General features: G+C 36.9%; 1 long non-coding RNA gene across 4 annotated transcripts in view; it reads right to left on the reverse strand.

Annotated features, from left to right (window-relative positions):
* LOC125961304 (uncharacterized) overlaps window positions 1-20,473 on the reverse strand; it is a 211,018-nt gene that overhangs the window by 68,752 nt on the left and 121,793 nt on the right. The window lies entirely within an intron of this gene.

Raw genomic sequence — 20,473 nt, forward strand, 5'->3', positions numbered from 1 at the left:
TTTGACAATTGAAAACAAAAATTTTAATTTGAAATTGATGGGATTTACAGTGTAGATATAATATATATGACAACTATAGCATGAAGGGTGAGGACAAAGGGACCTAAAAGGTGGTGAGATTTTTTACATTCCAACTGAAGTGGCAAAATATCAATTGAATTATACTGTTAAAAGTGAATTATGAAAATAAAAGAAAAAGTGAATTATGCATTTTGGAAGCCCTAGACCTACCACCAAAAAAAATTATACAAAATGATATACTAAAAAGTCACAACAGATAAATTAACACAGAACACTAAAAAATATTGAAATAACCCAAAGAAGTCCAGAAAGGGGCAAAGAAGGAAACAAGCCAACAAACAAACAAACAAAAACAAAGGGAACAAGCATAAAATGAACAACAAAATGGTAAACTTAAATCCAAACATATCAATAAATGCATTAAATGTAAATGGTCTAAGCACACTAGTTAAAAGACAGATTGTCACCATGGTCAAAAAATAATGAATCAACTCTAGGTTGTCCATGCTAAACTCACTTCAAATATAATGATATACTGGGACTTCCCTGGTGGTCCACTGGTTAAGACTCTGTGCTTCCAATGAAGGGGACATGGGTTTGATACCTGGTCATGGAACAAAGATCCCACATGCCACGCAGCACAGCCAAAAATAATAATAGTAGTAGTAATGATATATGTAGGTTACAAACACTAATCAACAGTAAGTTGTAGTGGCCACATTAATATCAAACAAAGTAAACTTCAGAGCAAAGAAAGTTCCCAGGGATAAAGAAGGATATCACCTCTTGATAAAAGGATCAATTCACAATAAGGCATAGCAATTCAAAGTGTTTATCCATATTACTGGAGTTTCAGATTACATGAAACAAAAATTGAAAGAACTGAAAAATGATACATGCAAATCTACGATTATGTTTAGAGAATTTGACATTCCTCTCTCAGTAACAATAGAACTAGTAGACAGGAACTCAGTAAGGATAAATAAGAACTGAACAATGCCACTGACCAATTGGATGTAATAGACATTAATAGAACATTCCACCCAACAACACAGTCTTTTCCAGTGTACATAGAACTTTCACTAAGATATGTCCTGGATCATAAAAAAAACCTTAGGATATTTAAAAGAATTGAAATTATGGAAAATATATTCTCAGACCATAACAGAATTATACTTAAAATCAAAACCAGAGAGATAACAGAAAAAGCTACTAACACATGGAAATTAAACAGCACTTCTAAATAATCCATGGGTCAAAAAAGAATTCTCAAGGGAAATTTTAAAATATTTTTTACTGAATTGAAAATGGAAAAATAGCATAATAAAATTTGTGAGATGCTGCAAATATCTTTTAGAACAAAGTATTATATCTTTATAAGAGAAAAGAAGAAATGTCTCAAATCAGCATAAGATTCTACCTTAAGAAATAAGAAAAACAAAACAAAATAAAAGCAAATTAAGTTGAAGGATATAATAAAGATAAGAGCAAAATATCAATGAAATTGATTAGAGGAAAGCAATAGAGAAAATTAATGAGGCCAAAGGCTGGTTCTTTGCAACGGTCAATAAGATTGATGAACCTCTAGCAAGAATCAAAGTAAAAACAGAGAGAACAGGATTTGCCAATATCATAAAGGAAATGAAAATGAAAGAAATATGATTACTACACACAGAAATGTAATTTCCTGTTCCATTTGTTGAATGAACATCAGACTAATTTTTAGTCTTTTCATGGACCAATGTGCCTTCCAAGGAAAAGGGCAAGGATGCAAATGTTAGAAAGATTGGTTTCCATGGTATATGGTTATGGGTATTGAATGGAATTTACCTGTGTCAATAATTTTTCATGTTAGAAACTTTTCCCTGGATTTTGACAGGAAACTTAAACCAAGCATTAGCCAAAGTTCACCTATTCAACTGGAACAACTCACTTTGGCTATTTCAGACCTTTACAAAGACATGGAGAAAGTTACAGGATAATTTAAAAGATTCTCAAAGATTTTTCTTTCTCTATAATACCTCTCATCCCATTGACTTACCATAATTTATCAAAAAACACTGGTAAAATTTATACGATTTAAAACATTTTGTCCATAATTATCCTATTAAAATGCAAGTATGTTACCCAGGAATTCATGTAATACCATCTCTTTTTCAGATAAGCAAAGAAAGAAGAGAACTCTGAGTAAATAGGACACAGAAAAGATCATTTTAAGTCAGGCAATACCATGATGGGATGCCCTAAGAATCAAACATGAGCATGAGGTTTCCCAATATAAAATTTAAAGACAATAAAGCCATCAGAACAGGAGCTGGAGGTACATTAGGGACAACTAAACCTGCTTTACAACTTGACTAGTTTATTTTGTTAATGGGTCTATGCTGAACACTGCCATGTAGAAAAAGCACAATCAACTGGCCTCATTTATGATTTGAAGTTTATGAACAATCTACATGACTGATATAAATTACCTTGGAGTCTATTTTTGTATCTCATGATATTATGATTTATAATAATAAATATATATTTGGACTTCATCCCCATTTCTGGCACAGGGCTACTAAAACCCTCAGAATTTAACTGATGAGAGCAATAAAGCTTTCATTTTTTATGCTAATGAAGAGACTTTTGGAAAACACCTAAGGATGGGGGCTCGTTGCCAGAACAACTAACCTTGTGATTAGAGGGTTAGTTGGAACATCCAGTTCCAACCCCTGACCCCTGGGGAGGAGAAAGGAGCTGGAGATTGAGTTCAATCCCCAATGGCCAATGATTTACTCAATCATGCCTATGTAATGAAGCCTCCATAAAAACCCAAAAGGATGGTGTTTGGAGAACTTCTGGACTGGTGAACACATGGAAATTTGGGGAGAGTGGTGCACCCGGAGAGGGCATGGAAACTCCTCATCCTTTCCCACACCTTGTGTTTTATGCATCTCTTCCATCTGGCTGTTCCTGAGTTATAGTCTCTTATAACAAATTGCTAACCTAGTAAGTAAAATGTTCCTTGAGTTTTGTGAGTCACTCTAGCAAGGAGGGAACTGCCAGTCAGAAGTACAGAACTGGGCTTGTGATTAACATCTTATAGGACTGAGCCCTTAACCTGGGGAATCTAATACTATTTCCACATAGATAGTGTCAGAACTGAATTGAATTTTCAGACACACTGCTGGTATCTGATCAGTGTTTGTTCGTGGTGTGGGGAAAAACCCACGCACAGGTTGAAACTGTGTTCAGAGACATTTTATTAATGTTCTAATAAATCCTTCAGAAATACCTGTAGATCTATTCTGGCAATGGAGAAAATGATCATGAAAATGGAACAAAAGCAAAATTTAATTACAAAAGTGGTGAATATCAAATATAAAGTCTGAATTGAATTCTGACAGCAAGAAAGAACCATTACATAACCCTAACACCAGAAGCAACAGGAATCTTTAAAAAAAGTGGCCATGTTCTCTTCAAATTCATAAAAACCAAGGAGGCAATAATGGGAAGGACTCTCTATGCACTATCTATGCAGTTATCAACAACAACAAAGCAACAACAAAAAAACAGGAAAGATTAATATAAGCCCATGTACACAGACTAAAAAAGAAAGGAAGGTATAAATGAATTAAGAAGATCTGATAACTATAAATCTAACAATACAATTACAAATCATCCTGGAGAAGAAGAAAAGGGCAAAAGCAACAAGTGAAATTAATTTGTCTGTAAGGAAGCTGTCTAATTAATGGAAAGATGTCTGCATAGCCAAGGAAAATACAAATCTCTGAAATGACTCAAGAAGGAAGAACTGTAGAATAAGCAAAGACTTGAAAAACCTGCTACAAATAAGAGGGGGGAGAATGCATTTGCAGTAAGTTCAAAACTGAAGAAAAACAAGAAAGGAATTGAACCAGTGCTTGGGGCAGATGGCAAAATGTTAACAGATGCAGAAAGAAGGCAAAACTCTCCATTTTTTTTTAACATCTTTATTGGAGTATAATTGCTTTACAATGTTGTATTAGTTTCTGCTGTATAGCAAAGTGAATCAGCTATACATATATATATATCCCCATATCTCCTCCCTCTTGCATCCACTATTTTATCTTCCAGGTCACTTATAAATTCTTCTGCCTCAGTTATTCTGCTTTGATTCCTTCTAGAGAATTTAAAATTTCATTTATTTTGTTGTTCATCATTGTCTGTTTGCTCTTTAGTTCTTCTAGATCCTTGTTAAACGTTTCTTGTATTTTCTCCATTCTATTTCCAAGAGTTTGGATCATCTTTACTATCATTACTCTGAATTCTTTTTCAGATAGACTGGCTATTTCCCCTTCATTTGTTTGGTCTGGTGGGTTTTTACCTTGCTCCTTCATCTGCTATGTGTTTCTCTGTCTTCTTATTGTGCTTAACTTACTGTGTTTGAGGTCTCCTTTTTGCAGGCTGCAGGTTCGTAGTTCCCATTGTTTTTGGTGTCTGCCCCCAGTGGCTAAGGTTTGTTCAGTGGGTTGCGTAGGCTTCCTGGTGGAGGGGACTAGTGCCTGTGTTCTGGTGGATGAGGCTAGATCTTGTCTTTCTGGTGGCAGGACTGCGTCCGGTTGTGTGTTTTGGGGTGTCTGTGACCTTATTATGATTTTAGGCAGCCTCTCTGCTAATGGGTGTGGTTGTGTTCCTGTCTTGCTAGTTGTTTGGCATAGAGTGTCCAGCACTGTAGCTTGCTGGTCGCTGAGTGGAGCTGGGTCTTAGCATTGAGATGGAGATCTCTGGGAGAGCTTTCACCGTTTGATATTACATGGAGCTGGGAGGTCTCTGCTGGACCAATGTCCTGAATTGTCTCTCCCACCTCAGAGGCACAGGCCTGACACCCGGCCGGAGGACCAAGACCCTGTCAGCCACACCGCTCAGAAGAAAAGGGAGAAAAAAAGAAAGAAAGAAAGAACAAGGAAGAAACAAGGAAGAACTCAAATAAATAACCTAATAAGGAAGATCTCAAATAGACAACATAACTTTACACCTCAAGGAACTAGAAAAAGAACAAACTAACCCTAAAGTTAGTAGAAGAAATAAATATCAAAATTGAAATAAATGAAATAGAGATTAAAAAGACAATAGAAAAGATCAATGAAACTAAAAACTGCCTTTTTGAAAAGAAAACAAAATAGACAAACTCTGAGCTAAACTTACCAAGAAAAAAAGTGAGAGGACTCAAATAAATAAAATTAGAAATGAAAGAGGAGACATTTCAACTAATACCACATAAATTAAAAGGATCAGAAGAGACTACTATGAGAAATTATATACCAACAAATTGGATTACCTAAAAGAAAAAGATAAATTCTTAGAAACATACAACCTATCAAGACCGAATCACAGAAATAGAAAATCTGAACACATCAATTACTAGTAAGAAGATTGAATCAATAATAAAAAAAAACCAGCCCTCCAACAGACAAAAGTCCAGGACCAGACAGCTTCACTGGTTAATCCTACCAAACATTCAAAGAATTAATACCAACTTTCTCAAATTCTTCCCCAAAAAATGAAGAAGAGAGAATACTTCCAAACTCATCTCACAAGGCCAGTATTACCTTGATACCAACAACTTTAGAACTCAAAGCACAGTTTCTGGTTTCAGTATTCTAGCTATATTTCAGATACGCTTATGCAATTTTTTTATTTATTTTCCACAAAAATAAACAATACTTTTACTTGATCATTAAAAGAAAGAGGAGGTGTGGCCAGGATGGCAGAGTAGGAAGTCCCTGAGCTCACCTCCTCCCCCAGGCACAACAAAGTTACAACTATTTACAGAGAAACCATCTATAAGAATGGTCTGAAGACCAGCAAAAAAAAAAAAAGCTTTCCACAATTGAAGATATAATGAAGGAACCAAAAATAGATGGTGGGGAGGGGTAGAGATGTGGTATAGTTAAGACCCACACCCCAGCATAGGCAACCCACAAACAAGAAGATAATCACAATTGCAGAGGTTCTCCCCAAGGAGTAAAGGATACAAACCCCTCATTGGCTCCCCAGCCCACAGGTTCAGCACCCACCAGAAGACTAGCCCCCAGCCCCATCAGGGCTTGTGTAAGGGAAAGCCAAGGCCTGTAGGAAACAGAGACTTCCCTGTTAAAGGGCACATGCAAAATCACATGGTCCGAGTCCCAGTGCAGAGGCAGTAATCTGAAAAGAGCCTGGGTCAGACCTACTTGCTGATCTTGGAGAGCCTCCACAGAGGCAGGAGACAACTGAGACACCCCTGGGGACACAGATGCTGGTGGCTTGTTCTACAAGGAGGACACTGGTACAAAGCTCCATTTTGGAATCCTCCCTACAGCCTATTAGCGGGGGCCGGGGTGGGGTGCTTACCTGCCCCAGAGAGCTACCACCTGTCCTGGGACCCCTAGGGCCAAGCAGTCAGCCACACCAGGACCCAGCCACACCCAGCAGCATGTCGGCACCAGCCCTGGGACCCCCGGACCCTGTAGACAGCCATGCCACGACCTGGGCCTGCCCACCAGCAGGCTGACAGCTATTACACGTGGCAGGGCCTGGCAGCCAACCGGGCCGGGGTCAGCCCCACCTACCAGTAGGTCCACAGTAGTCAGTCCCACCACAACATAAGGGCCCATGCACCCCACATATGGGGCGTGCCTAGAGCTTTGGTAACACAAGGGCAGCATGCTGCTGGGCCCCATAGCATGTCTCCTACATAAGGCCACTTCTCCAAGATCAGGAAACATAACCAATCTACCTAATAAATAGAAATAAACACAGAGAATCAGGCAAAATGAGGAGAGAGAGGAATATGTCCCAAACGAAAGAACAAGAAAAAACCCTAGAAGAAGAACTAAGCAGAGATAAGCAATCTACCCAATAAAGACTTCAAGGTAATTGATCATAAAGATGCTCAATGAACTCGGAAGAATGGATGAACACAGTGAGAAGTTTAATAAAGAGTTAGAAAATACAAGAAAGCACCAAACAGAGCTGAAGAAAAACCGAAATTTTTAAATATACTAAACGGAATCAACACTAAATTAGATTATAAAGAGGAATGAATCAGTGAATGGGAAGACAGTAGTGGAAATCACCCAAGCTGAACACAAAAAAGAAAAAAAAAATTTTTTTAATGAGGACAGTTTAAGAGACTTCTGGGACAAAATGAAGCACAGTAACATTCATATTATAGGGGCCTCAGAAGGAAAAGTGAGACAGAAAGGGGCAGAAAACTTATCTGAAGAAATAATAGAATTACTACAAATGGTATTTCTGAATAGTCCTGAGGGGTGCATGTGTCTGCATGTCTAGTGTAGTGTAGTATATCTTTTTAAAATTTTTAAATACTTTGCTTGTAAAGAAATTCTGTTATGAACCTTATTGTAAAGTGTTATTGTACAATCAATGTTTATTACATGTTTTAACCTACTGTCTACTACTTATTTTCATGATATGATTTATTTAATGTCACTTTGTAACTGTGCAGGAGCTTCAAAGATGACTGTTGTAATGTTTGCCTGAACCCTCCAACGGGACCACAACCCTCTCCTAGAACAGGAAGGGCATCTATCTTATTCCCATTGCGTCCCAAGCTCTTAGCGTAGTACCTGGCTGGTAGGCACTCCATAAATATTTGTTGAATTGAAAAATAAAGGAGGCTCCATTTCCAGGAATGTTGGGCTGGGTAATACAAACTGATCCTTCTACGAAAGAAAACTTGCACACTTTTTAAAGATAGCTGCTAAAGGCATTGGACAGCAGCAAGATTGGGAAGAATTACAGGACAAGGATCCCTGGAAGGGCATGCTTAGGAAGGACAGCTAGGAAGAAGAGCAAGGCAGTGGTTGCTAGGATATTGGTTACAGGTATTTGTTACATTTGGGGGAGGAGGAGGGGTCAGTGGTTTGGAAGATGCAGTCTCGAGGAAGACTTACAGGATACAGATAATGCTCTTTTTTTTTAACCTAGTTGTTTGCTTTGTGATAAACCATTATGCTTTATATCTTTTTACTGTGTGTTTGTTTGCACATTTGTTATATTTCACACCAAAAAAGTTTTTGAAAAAATACTGCTGAAGTATAAACAAATGAGCCCTGACAGTGTTAATCATTTGAAGTTAGAAGCACTTCAGAAAGTACACAGAAATCGAAGTAGGAGACAGCATTCCATTTCAGTAAATGGCTTCTCCTTTCTGCTACAGAGTATAGAATTAGTGGACTCTAAATGGGCAGTTCCGGCCAGTGTGAGCCATCATAATAAGGCATTGTGAGAAGGGAATATAAGGACAGAGGCATCGGGAGGGGCTGCCTATACAAAGTCCATTTTTCTTTCTGCCTCATGCCAAACAGGGTGAAAGAGAAAATATATTTGTCTCAGACAAAGGCCAAAAAACAAGCTTTCCAGACTAATCATTAGAGCTTCCCACACATACTCAGAATAGCCCTGGCTGGACAGTGATATTCCTCAGAAAAGCAAAAGTTTCCCAGTTAATGCAACAGAGAGTTTTCTGCTTATATTCCAATCAAAGGAGTGAGATAAAGACAAGCACATGTGCAGAGAACTGTATACTTCTAATAAGCAAATCATGATGATGGCAAATGCCTAAAAATCCATTAGCTGTTCTTAAGGCAGATCTTTGGGGAGACTTCATTATCTCTGTTTTGACTGCATTAAGAAAGAGCTTGGGAAAGCCTATTAGAGAGCTTTACAAAATAATCTTTTGATAAGCAGCGCTTGTACTGGACTGTGGAAAACCTGACAAAATTTGATTTTTCATTTTGATCCCTTCTCTGTTTTGTTCATAAGCAAGCTGCCATTTCAGAGCCAGTAAAGTCACCAGCAGCCTTTGGCAGCCTTTCCTAAGCACTGTACCGCGTTTCTCACTCCAACTTACTTTTCTCCCGTTTTAAACACTGAGACTTCTTCTGAGACAGAAAGGTACACACTGCCCTCATCAGGTCAAATCACCCTGAAAAACTGGATTCTTTGGAAGAAAAATAATAAACTGAGTGTAGCAGGTATGCACAGAAAAGCAGACATATTGCAAACCCCTGTATCCCACTTAAGGTTATTTCCATTGAATGAAACCTGACTCTAAAGAAGCTTATTTTAAATGAATCACTCTTTAAATAGATCCTTATTTAAATATTCACTTGTCAGCATTGATTCTTTAATTCTAACACCATGAACCTAGTTGTCTTATACCCTCACTTCCAACCAAAGAAAGCAACCTGAGGAAAAAACTATCCTATTTGTTCTCTCTCCATTCCTCAGAAACAATTCTTTAATTCTTAATAAAATCAAGTTAATTCAGAACCATAAATAGGTTCCATAATAGGATCTATCCTATTACATGATGTTAATCCTCCTCTGCAATTTTTAAACAAAAGCTATATGCTTTATTACTTTACTTGTTTTTTAAATTGTCTTGGGAAATCTGGATTTTATTAATAAGTCATTGCAAGTGAAGTAAACATTTGATGATGCTGATGGTAAAATTTATTCATTAGGGATATGTTGGAATCCTTCTGGAGAAAAAGCTAATGATGGTAAATGCTATTATAATATTTGGAAATGCCTGTTTATGTGTGGAAAAATACCTGGCACTATAGGAATTCATCCGTGTTGTAAACTAAACTGGCCATACCCCATATGGTGTGATTTTAAAGAGATTCTTGTCAGAAAAAAAAAAAAAATTCCCCACCTGCCTGCCTAGATATCAGAAATTTCCATATCAATTACTTTTAGAATAAGGTATTAAGTCTATAACTCAATCTAACTGTGAATGATAACATATTAAACTTACTAAACTATCTAGTGGTAGACAGTCTCTGAAGAAAACATATGCAAGGCAGGTAAGTTTTAATGGGAGGAAGGAGTGCAGAAATGGGGCAGAGAAAGAGGAGCAATATGGTGTGGCAGCAGCAAAACGATGTTGAGTTTTGCCTGGAAGAATCTGCCTGGAGAACTCAAGACGATTCTTCAAATTGTAACAACTGTCAAATCTTTATTGAAACCATTTCTCTCTGTTAAAATGGCACTTATTTATAACCTGTTTTAAAATATATTTTTCTTGAAGTACAACATGCATAACAAAAGTACCTAATTTTAAATTGAACCACCCAGTGATTTTTCACAAAGTGAAGATACTCATAGCCAGCACCCAGATCAAGACTTAGAAAATTATCAATAGCTCAAAGGCTTCCAGAATATTATCGATAGCTCAAAGCCTTCCTTATACCCCCTCGAAATCACTACCAGCCCAAAGATCACAGACTTCTAACACAATAGTTAGCTTTGCCCATTTTTGAATTTTATTTAAGTAGAAGCCAGCTTTAGGAGATACTACCAGTTTTCCCAAATGATTTTACCTGTTTGCCATCTTTTTCTTTTATTCTTGGGTACACAGTGATATATCATCATAATTTTAATTTAGATTTTTAAGGTTGACTAGTGAGGCAAAGCACTTTTCATATGTGTATCTGCCATTGGATATTCTCTTTTGTCAAGTGCCTATTCAAGTCAATTTATTCATTGATTTTTTTCTTTTTCTTATTGAGTTGTAAGATTTCTTTATACTCAAGAAAGAAGTTTTGTGATTACAAATATCCATATGTATTCATTACAAACACCATCTCCTTTGTGGTGTATTTTAAGGTTCCTTATTTTAATATAAGAGGTTCCTTATTTTAATGTAATTTATTTTATCATGTTTTCCCTTTATCATTAATGCTTTTGATGCTTTGCTTTAAAAATCACTGCCTACTCCAGGGTGATGAACAAATTTTTACACATTTTATTCAAGAATTTTTATAGTTATAGCTATAAAAGTTATGTTTACATTCTATCTCATATTGAATTTTTTGTGCGGTGAGAAGTAATGATCAACTTTTTTTTCATTTCATCCAATTAACACAGCATCTTTTATGGAAGAAATCATCCTTTCCCAAATGTACTTCCATGACACCTTTGCCAGAACTCAAACTATTTTTGTGTATGAATCTGTTTCTATACCCAATTTTGTTCCATTGTATTATTTGCCTAACCTTCTGCCAATACTATACTGTCTTATTTACTTTAGATTTGATCTTTTGCATTTACATAATCTAACTTTGTTACAGAAAATATTTGAGGTTTTCTGTAGCAGAGAACATTAACAAACTAAAAACTTGATTCTTTGAAAAGAATAAAACAATTTATAAGGTCCTAATATTAGTTAAAAGTAAAGATTAGAAAAAACATAAATAATCAATAAGAGAAAGGAAACCTAAATATATTGAAAAGATAAGAAAAGGATTATGCAATATATGAATTATGGTCTGAATATCTGTGTACCCCAAAAACCTATATGCTGAAATCCTAACCCCCAACTATGATGGTATTAGGAAGTGGGGCCTTTGGGAGGTGCTTAAGTCATGAGGGTAGAGCCCTCATGAATGGGATTAGTGCCTTATAAAAGAGATCCCTCTCCCCTTCTGCTGTGTGAGGATATAAAGATCCAGGCTGGAACAGAGCCAACCCTCCCTCCATCACCAACATGTTGGCACCCTGATCTCAGACTTCCAGCCTCCAAAATCACAAGAAATAAATTCTTGTTGTTTATAAGTTACCCAGTCTTTGGTATTTTATCATAGCAGCCTGAAAAGTCTAAGACAATATATAAAATTGTAGATATACTGGACAAATTCCTAGAAAAACACAACATAATGGATACAAGAAAAAGAAAATTTGAATAATTTCATACCCAATAAAGAAACTATATTTGTAATTAAAACCTTCCCACCCAGTATTTTATAACAGTAATCCTCTAATTGTCTCTCTCTCTCTCCCTCTCTCTCTCTCTCTCTCTTTAGGTGAAAGTAAAAGACAAACAAATGTGAATGTATTCAGTGAACCAAGACCAACATAGATATAGATAGATGATAGCTGATAGACGGGACAGATATACAAATTACCTATACACTGTGCTCAGCTTTTGCTAAATAGAAAAGGTAGCACTGTCAGTTACCATACTTTCATTGTCCATAAGATAAAATTTTACCAATTATTCAGGAGAAGTACAACTGTTCTTGGTATTAAGAGCAGATGGGAATATCTTCTGGGGATTCTCACACAAAGTACAAGGAGAAAGGCAATTAGCAGCAACCCCGACAATTTGCATTTTGTCTCATTTTGTTAGACTATTTTTATGTCAATTGTCAGAAGTGAATGGAATTACACCAAAGTACAAATGAAAACCAACTTTGTGAGAACTATAGGCAAGTTAGTTTCTTCCTCCTTCATGCTTTCCTGCACTTGCTGTATAACATCTATCATACCATTTACTTCACTCAATTTGCATCTCCCTTTACAATCAACACAGTACCTTTCACATAGTCATAATCAATAAATTTTTATGACTGAATAAATAAGTGAATGAATGAGGCACCTGGCACCCAAAAGAGGGTGAGGAAGAAATGGTGGCAACAACAACAAAAATTGTCTGCTTCACAATTTGCCAGGACTCAAAATCTCTGACATATAATTTTCAACCTAAGACAGGTATTATTGATAAAGACAGATATAAATGACCTACAGTGACACTGAGCTAGTATAGAGATTAAATGTCATGTATTAATCCTGTTCAGAAGCAAACAATATAACTTTACAACACTTTTCTATATTTTTCATCCTTTTTTAAAAATTTCTTATTTTAACCTGAAAATAGCTATTTGACAATAAGTCAGTATAAAAGGCAAGATGCTATTATATGCTATACCAAAGTTAGAAACAATTAAGGGAGAAACTGCTAGTCCAAGACTTTATTGCTTGAACTAACTTCAGATTTTGTTATGCAAACCTCTTTTTTTCTGGTAGAGCTTTCATTTCAATTCTTTACTCTTTCCTACATTTTAGCCAAGTCATTGGCTCAGCTGGCAGATGACAGAGCTTTCTTATAGCTAAAATTGCATCTGTCACTTTGGTATCAATGTGTCCTGTCTCTTAGGATTGGTGTAGTCTAAGTGAAACTATCTGTCTTATATTTCCCTTCTGAATGAGATTTATGAGGGAGAGCATTTGAATTGCTCATCTCTCTCTAATTCAGCCATCATTCTGACACTAAAATGTTTTTAGAATTTTCTCTTTATTGAAAAAAAAAAAGTTCTCTCCTTTTTGCTCTTCAACTAGCTTGTCCTGTTTTCCCTATAAAATAGACAGCACAAGATGGGGAGCACCTGGGCCCTCTGGGGGCAAGCATCTTCCCAGCAGGTTTAACAGCAATACTTCATTCATAGTTGATTCATAATCTTTAACTCTCTTCTCAGTCCTCAAACCTTATTTAGGCATCTAAGTCTGAATGCTCTTAAGAGCAGTACGTTTAGTCTAATATCTTGCAAACAGTAAGTAGCAATTAAACATTTGGCTAATTATTTATATAGAGAGGAATGGCTCAAATAATACAGGTTTCATAGGGCAGACCCACTTCCTGATGACTACAAATGTACAATTAACAAATAAGATAAATGTCATATAGTCTTATTTTCAATAGTGACTGAAATGGCTTGAGAAATTGGATAGATGCTGGTGGTGTATTAACATGGGAAAGGAGTAGGCTTTGGAGAGCATGGGAAAAATCAAGAACTCTGTTTTGGTTATGTTAATTTTGAGATGCCCATGAGATCTCTGTGGAACTGTAAAGCAATCTTTGATCTGGCAACCTGTGCTAGTTCTCTGTCGTTGAGGGAATTCACAAGGTTCAGAGAATAACTGAATTTCAGAACTTGCAAAGATTCTTGGAAGGCACATAGTTCATTTAACCTGGATTCAGATTGGTGCAGGCCTCACTGAGTTCAGCCAGTGTTGCTAAGATTATGACCCGGGTTGTTTGGTATGTAGGTCCTGATATAAGTACTTTTTAGTGTTACTGACAAACCTGATGCTTTGATTTACTTGTAACTGATTCCTGCATCTTGGTCCCAACTTGGGGGGGGGCAGGGGGGGGGACCAAAGAAGCCATTTATTTATTCACCACCACCACAACCATACCAAATCCTAACAAGTTTCATCACCAGCCTACTTTCCTGCCCTGTGTTTCTGCAATCTCCACGGCAAGAGCTACTTAATTCTACCTATAGCCTAGCACTGGCCCAGATGCTGGAGCATATTCAACCACAAAGAAAGGAAAATATAAAGCATTATGCCATTAGCCATCCTTAATGTAGTCTACCACCTGACCTAGAATTATGGTTCCAAAGTCTGAAGAATTTTTATACAGTTCTTGAAAAAAACCTTTGCTCTGAACCTAGCTAAGACTGAAGACAACACAGCTTTCTTGTAGAACCCTGAAAGCTAAAACATTGTACCATTTATATTTGCGTTATACAAATAGTTGGCCTAGCCCTTTTGCATGCTTTATCTATCTTTATGAAAATTCAACCATTGTTCATATCCAGATCATGAGTAAAATATTTTATTCTTTTTTCAAATGTCTCAAGGATACAAGGATTTGTGGTTTGACAAGTTCTAAAACAGGAGATCCAGTTCATAATACATGTTAAATTACACTTGTTGAGCCAATCCTTGGCAAAAGTTCTGAGATTGTATCTCTGTGAAGCATAGAGAGTGAGGATTTCTATTTTCTATGGATATTCTCAGTGAGCTTATATAATTCTGGGGCAGCTGCTACAAAAAGGAACTATACAATTCAAATCTGGGACACTAGAGTGGAAAGCCCTCCCTGCATAACAAAGTAGGCAATCACAGAGAACAGCAAAACTCAATGCATTATTCATAATTGTAATTCTGGATCATATACAACCAGCATAAAAGCCGAGGATGTTTTCAGTTTATATTACAAGTAATTTAGATATCACATGCCTATTAATAACGTGCCATATCAGCTCTCAGAGGCAGTATGGGAAGTTCCATAGTTTCATTTTCTGTAAAGATGCTTTAAAATATGTATTGTTCTAAACCTTGAAAGGCACAGATGATAAAATCACTGCAATAATCCTCACATGAAATAACAACTGGGACTACTTTCCTCAAAGCTGGTCATCCCTCTTGTTCATTAACTCTTGGTTCCAAACAGAACTCTCCAAAAGAAATAATGCATCCTGAATCCACCTCCCAAAGTACAGCTTTTCAAAGCACCAAAAGAACCATATGTGCAATATCTACATGAAAAGATTTCTTTTAGTCCTCAAATAAAAGTTCTATTTTTTAAAAAAGGAGAAACCATCAGAGATTCTGAGATGTGTTCATGCTGACAGAGCATCCTGGACTTTGACACTCACTATATAAAACAATAGAGAAAATTGGAAATGAGAAACTGGAGCCATAAACATTACCTTGGGGAAAGCTGAAACATAAGGGCATTTAAAAGAAAAAGGAACTAAGGAACTAGCCCTTGGGTTTTAAAAAATCTGAATGAGATACACTATCATTGAGAGCTTGTAAGACCACATACCCTTGTTTTCTTGCTTAGATTTCTCCATCAATATTGTTCAAGTGTGTGTGCAAAAATTTGGATTTTAGCTTCCTGGAGAGTCACTTCTGAAAGAAAGCACAGATAGACTGACCTAGAGTCCATGCCATTATAACAGGAAGTGACATCATTTTTATATGTACAGGGTTTTAGCGGGTAGGAAGAAGGGAACGTTGAAGAGAGAAAACACATTGGCCTGTTTTTACTGTATATATTGTTTCCTAGAAGCTGGAAATAACTCTATTTGTCTACAAAATAGCTCAAAAACAAGCCCAAACTATGACTCAGCCAGTGCAACTGAGGTCAGCAGATCTGCATACGGTCAATAAAGGACAGAGAAACCCAGTACTGCAGCTAGTTTTTCCTTTTGCTTTAAGTGCTGAGCTTAATTATTTTAAAAAATAAAATAAAATAAACAAACCAAAAACAAATAGAAACAAGAGAGCTGGTCTACTTTCCACATCCCTCAGTCCCTACACCCCATATCCAACCAAATAAAACCCAGTATTTTATAACAGTAATCCTCCAATTGTCTCTCAATTTTAAAGCTTTTCTGATCTTTCTATGCAATTGATTTCCGAAATAACCACACTCCAGTTGACAGCCAGTTCATGCTTAGTGGCACTGCCTGCAATATACTGCCTACAGCTCATCCACCCTGATCCCTTAAAGATACTTGAAAAAATGGAAATATGCCCTTTGTCAATACCATAAGCTGTTGCTGCAATAAGTCTATAAACAGCAAGAAAAATAAACAGGAGCCATCCTATTTTATTAGAGCCTAATAATACACAGACACCAGGCCTTTCGCTTAAGCCCCAGAAATAAAGGCAAACCCACCATGGCAAGAAGGAAAGAAATGCACACAGTAATACCTGTGCCTTTAACCAGACATACACTCTACAGGGTTCTGCCAAGACTCACCCGACATGTAGCTACCTCTTCACTCTCTAGGCTTCCTGCGTGCGTTTTCCCCTCTCCTTCCTCCTCTCCCCAGTGTTACCTGCAAAGGGACTCCACCAGCACATCATTAGAATTGAATTCACCTGCCTAGAGAACTCATTCTTTCCAGCTCATTCAAAATCATCTACACCTGATTTTAGCCCGCCTATAGTTGGTTTCTGTTTCTAAAACAAAGATGTTTCTGGAGCTTTGAAAAAAATCTTTAAGAAATAAAATCTGCCTTTTGGTTTAAAGAGTAATAATATTCTATGATTCCATTCAGCTGCACATAAGAAAAAGGGTGAGGGGGGACAAATTAATAGCGGCTTAAATAATCTAGAAGTTTATTTCCTTCTCTGAGTTTGGGTTGCTGTGGCAGCTGATTGAGGCGGTCCAGGTCCATGTTGCTTCTAAATCCCCATGCCATTATCTCCAAGCGTGGCCCTTGCCCTAACAGCCCAATATGGAAGGTGTGTGTGGGGGGAGGTGTTCCAGCCATCACACTCGTGTTTCAAATCAGCACAAAGAAGAGAATAAAGGATACTCTTCTACTTCCCTCTACTTAAAAAATCTATCTTATGTGAAAGGAAGTTGGGAAATTTTTAATGCCAATGTGCCTGCTAAAAACCAGGGCTTGTTAGTCTAAAGGGAGGAATGGATATTGGAAAGCATGTAGCACTTCCTGCCACATGCTTCTCTCAATATTTTGTATGAGCATTATCTATGCAGTCTTCACACAACATCATAGACAGCATGTATTTTTTTCTCTGTGCTAAGTACTTCAAACACATTGTTTTATTTAATCCTCCCATCAAAACCATAAAGCTGGTACAATTTTTAATCCCATTTGACAAATTTTTAAAAAATAGGCTTAAGAAAGTGAATCAAGTTTCCCAAGGTCACATAGCATATATAAATGGCAATATAGGATTTAACCCTAGGTCCATGCAATTCCAGAGTCTGACCCCTTAATATGAAATGCCCCTCTTTCTTCAGGAGGTGCGCTCCATAAATCACAATCATACTCAGGTCAAGTGAGACTGATGTCAGCAGCCAACCTCCTGTACTACGTCCAAAGTAAATAAATATTAACCTATCAAATTAACTAGTAACTGTGATGTTTTTTAACTATGAGCAGATAACCATGCTACACACAAAATAGTGAGGACTGAAAACACAGTTTAGTGTCACAATGAAATAAAGCTTATGACAAAAATAACATTTAAAATCAATGATTGTGATAAAAATGATTTTAAGCATTCATCTTTTCGTAATTATAAAATACTAGGAAGGCATTTAGATAATTTAGAAAAATGGCTTTAAGATTACTCAAGGTCTCAAAAGCCTTGTTTTTAGGTAGTCATAGCATCCAGTTACATTGGTATTATGATATTTTTCTTTTTTTATTGAGGTATAATTGACATACAACATTATATTAGTTTCAGGTATGATATTTTCCTTTTTTGTTAATTTTATATATTGAGCATGGTAGATATGATAAAAAATGTTTGTACTCTATCCTTGGAAATAAGGCTTAAAATCTACTCATATTTGTGAAAGGTTACATATTAGTTTGAACAAGTTCTTATCTGAAAACTGAAAGTCACAGGAAGACATTGGAAACTTAAAGTAGGAGAGAAAAGGAATCCAAGGACTGGAGAAAATGCAAAAAATGCGTGGCTGGAGTCTCCAGAAACAAAACTTATCTGCTTCATTATTGTATACCTTTTACATTCAGCTGAATTATTGCTCATTATTGCACATACTGTAAAATCCAAGACAAATTCAGTACTAAATCAGATTATTCCAGATACTTTCTGAAAGCAGTTCAAGCATACTAGGAAGCTCCATAGATTCACAAGCTCTGAGTTTATAGGCAGCACAGCAAAAACATTTATAATCAGGGTCTTTTCTTTTATGGCTCAGACTGTGGTTTTAGACAATAACTAAATACAATGACTTTTTCTGAAATACAGTATGTTGTATGTAAAACAGTTTTCAAGGCATCTTCTGACCAGATAATCCTCAAAATAACTTTTTTATATAAGTAGGTAGAGCAAGAACTATTACCTCCCTATTTAACCAAACTGATTACCAGCTGTATTAGGATAACCTAGGTTAGGCTATGGTAACAAATGCTCCCAAATCTCAACAGCTTAACCTAACAAAGGTTTATTACTTTTCACATATTCAAAGTCTGTGGCAAGACTGAACAAATCAACAAGTGTGACAGATTAAAAATGGCCACAAAATTTTCATAGGTCCTCCCATCAAGAAGCAGAATCTACTTTCCCATCCCTTGAATCTAGGATGTTCTCATGATTTGCTTTGACCAGGCTGTGGAAGTAAACGTGTATGAGTTCTGAGCTAAGCCTCTAGAAGCCATAGGGCTTCTGTTCTTGCTCTTTTGGAATGCTGCCACCATGTGAACAAGCTCAGATTAGCCTCCTGGAGGAGACATGACATGGAAAGAGAGGTTCAGGGCCCACAGCTGTTCTAGATGAAGCCCCCAATAAGGAGTAAGGCCATACTAGATGTTCCAGTCCCAGCTGAGCTGGCCTGGACCAGAAGAACCACCCAGCCAGCCATATTCATGAAAAGTAATAAATAATTTCTATTATAAGCCACTAAATTTTCAGGCATTTTTTTATTCAGCAACAGCTAACTGCAGCTGTCCTCCACATGCAGGCTTAGAAATCCAGGCTACCTCAGTCTTTTGGCACCTCCATATCAACACATGTCTCCATGATGACCACAGCAGGGGAAGAAACCATTAACAGTCATGCCCTGGCAATTAAGTGCTTTTCCCCAGAAAGGACCCATGTCAACTCTTCTCACAACCCATTAGCCTTAATCAGTCATATGACTCTGCCTAACTGCAAGAGATGGTGAGCAATTGTCATCTTCCTATGAGCCCAGAGGAAGAGAACCAAATAATGAATAAGATGTAGAAGATTTATTACACAAGCAGATGTTTAAAATGGGCTATTATATTAGTATTTAATTATCCCTTAGAATTGATGGGTTAGGATTGGAACTTCTTTAGTACTAATCCCATTATGGTTATTTTTGGTGTTTTTCAACTGGCTTACAAATTAAGTTAACATTGTGCATGCTATTATACCAGGCTGGATTCAGTACTGAATTCAGATTATCCCAGAAGCTGCCTAGTAGCTAGTTAAGCTACATATGAACTTGCATTAACTTTCTTAAGCTGTCACCATTTAATAAATTATTGCTTTGTAAACAATGGTATAAGATTTCAGGCCACCAGGATTTGATTTCTAATTGCCACTACACACATGTTGCATGTATAAGTCCAGAAATTCTTACCTTCTTATCCTCATCTAAAACAGAAAGGTATGAATAAATCTCTGCCTTTAAAATGTTTTATAATAGACTACATTTCACCTTATAACAAACCAGTGAAAGAAACAAAGATTACAAGGATTTTTTCCACCCTCAACATAATGTAATGTCAGGGGCCTAGACTGTCTCTGTCGCTCAAGTAAGCCTTAATCAACAACCTTGTCTACAACAATAAGTCACTGCAGAAATGACCTTGAGGAGCTCAAAAGATATTAGTTAGCTTGCTCTTCAAATGTCTTTAATAAATACATTTATAGCTTCAGATTTGGGGAGTGAAGGTTGAGCTGTCCAGGAAGTCTTAGATGGAGCCTCTAAGAAGGAGAGGCACAATCATGAAGACCTTCAGCAGATTGTTTTTAATTATGATGACTGGCCACAATATTTGTTTCCTATTGCTGCTGCTGCAAATCACAAGTTTAGGGACTTAAAACAACACGAGTGCATTATGTTTACAGTTTAGGACGTCAGAAGTCCAAAACGGATCTTATGGGGCTAAAATCAAGGTCCTGGCATGGTTATGCTCCTTTCTGGAGGATCTGGGGAGAATCTGTTTTCTCACCTTTTCCTGCTTCTAGAAGCAGCTCACATTCCTTGGTTTGTGGCCCCCTTCCTCCATCTTCAAAACAAGAAATTTCCAGTTGAGTCCTTCTCACATCACGTCATTGTGATGCTCCTTCTGCCTCC

The sequence above is a fragment of the Orcinus orca genome, chromosome 15 (assembly GCF_937001465.1).
Source record: "Orcinus orca chromosome 15, mOrcOrc1.1, whole genome shotgun sequence".
Classification (NCBI taxonomy): Eukaryota; Metazoa; Chordata; class Mammalia; order Artiodactyla; family Delphinidae; genus Orcinus; species Orcinus orca.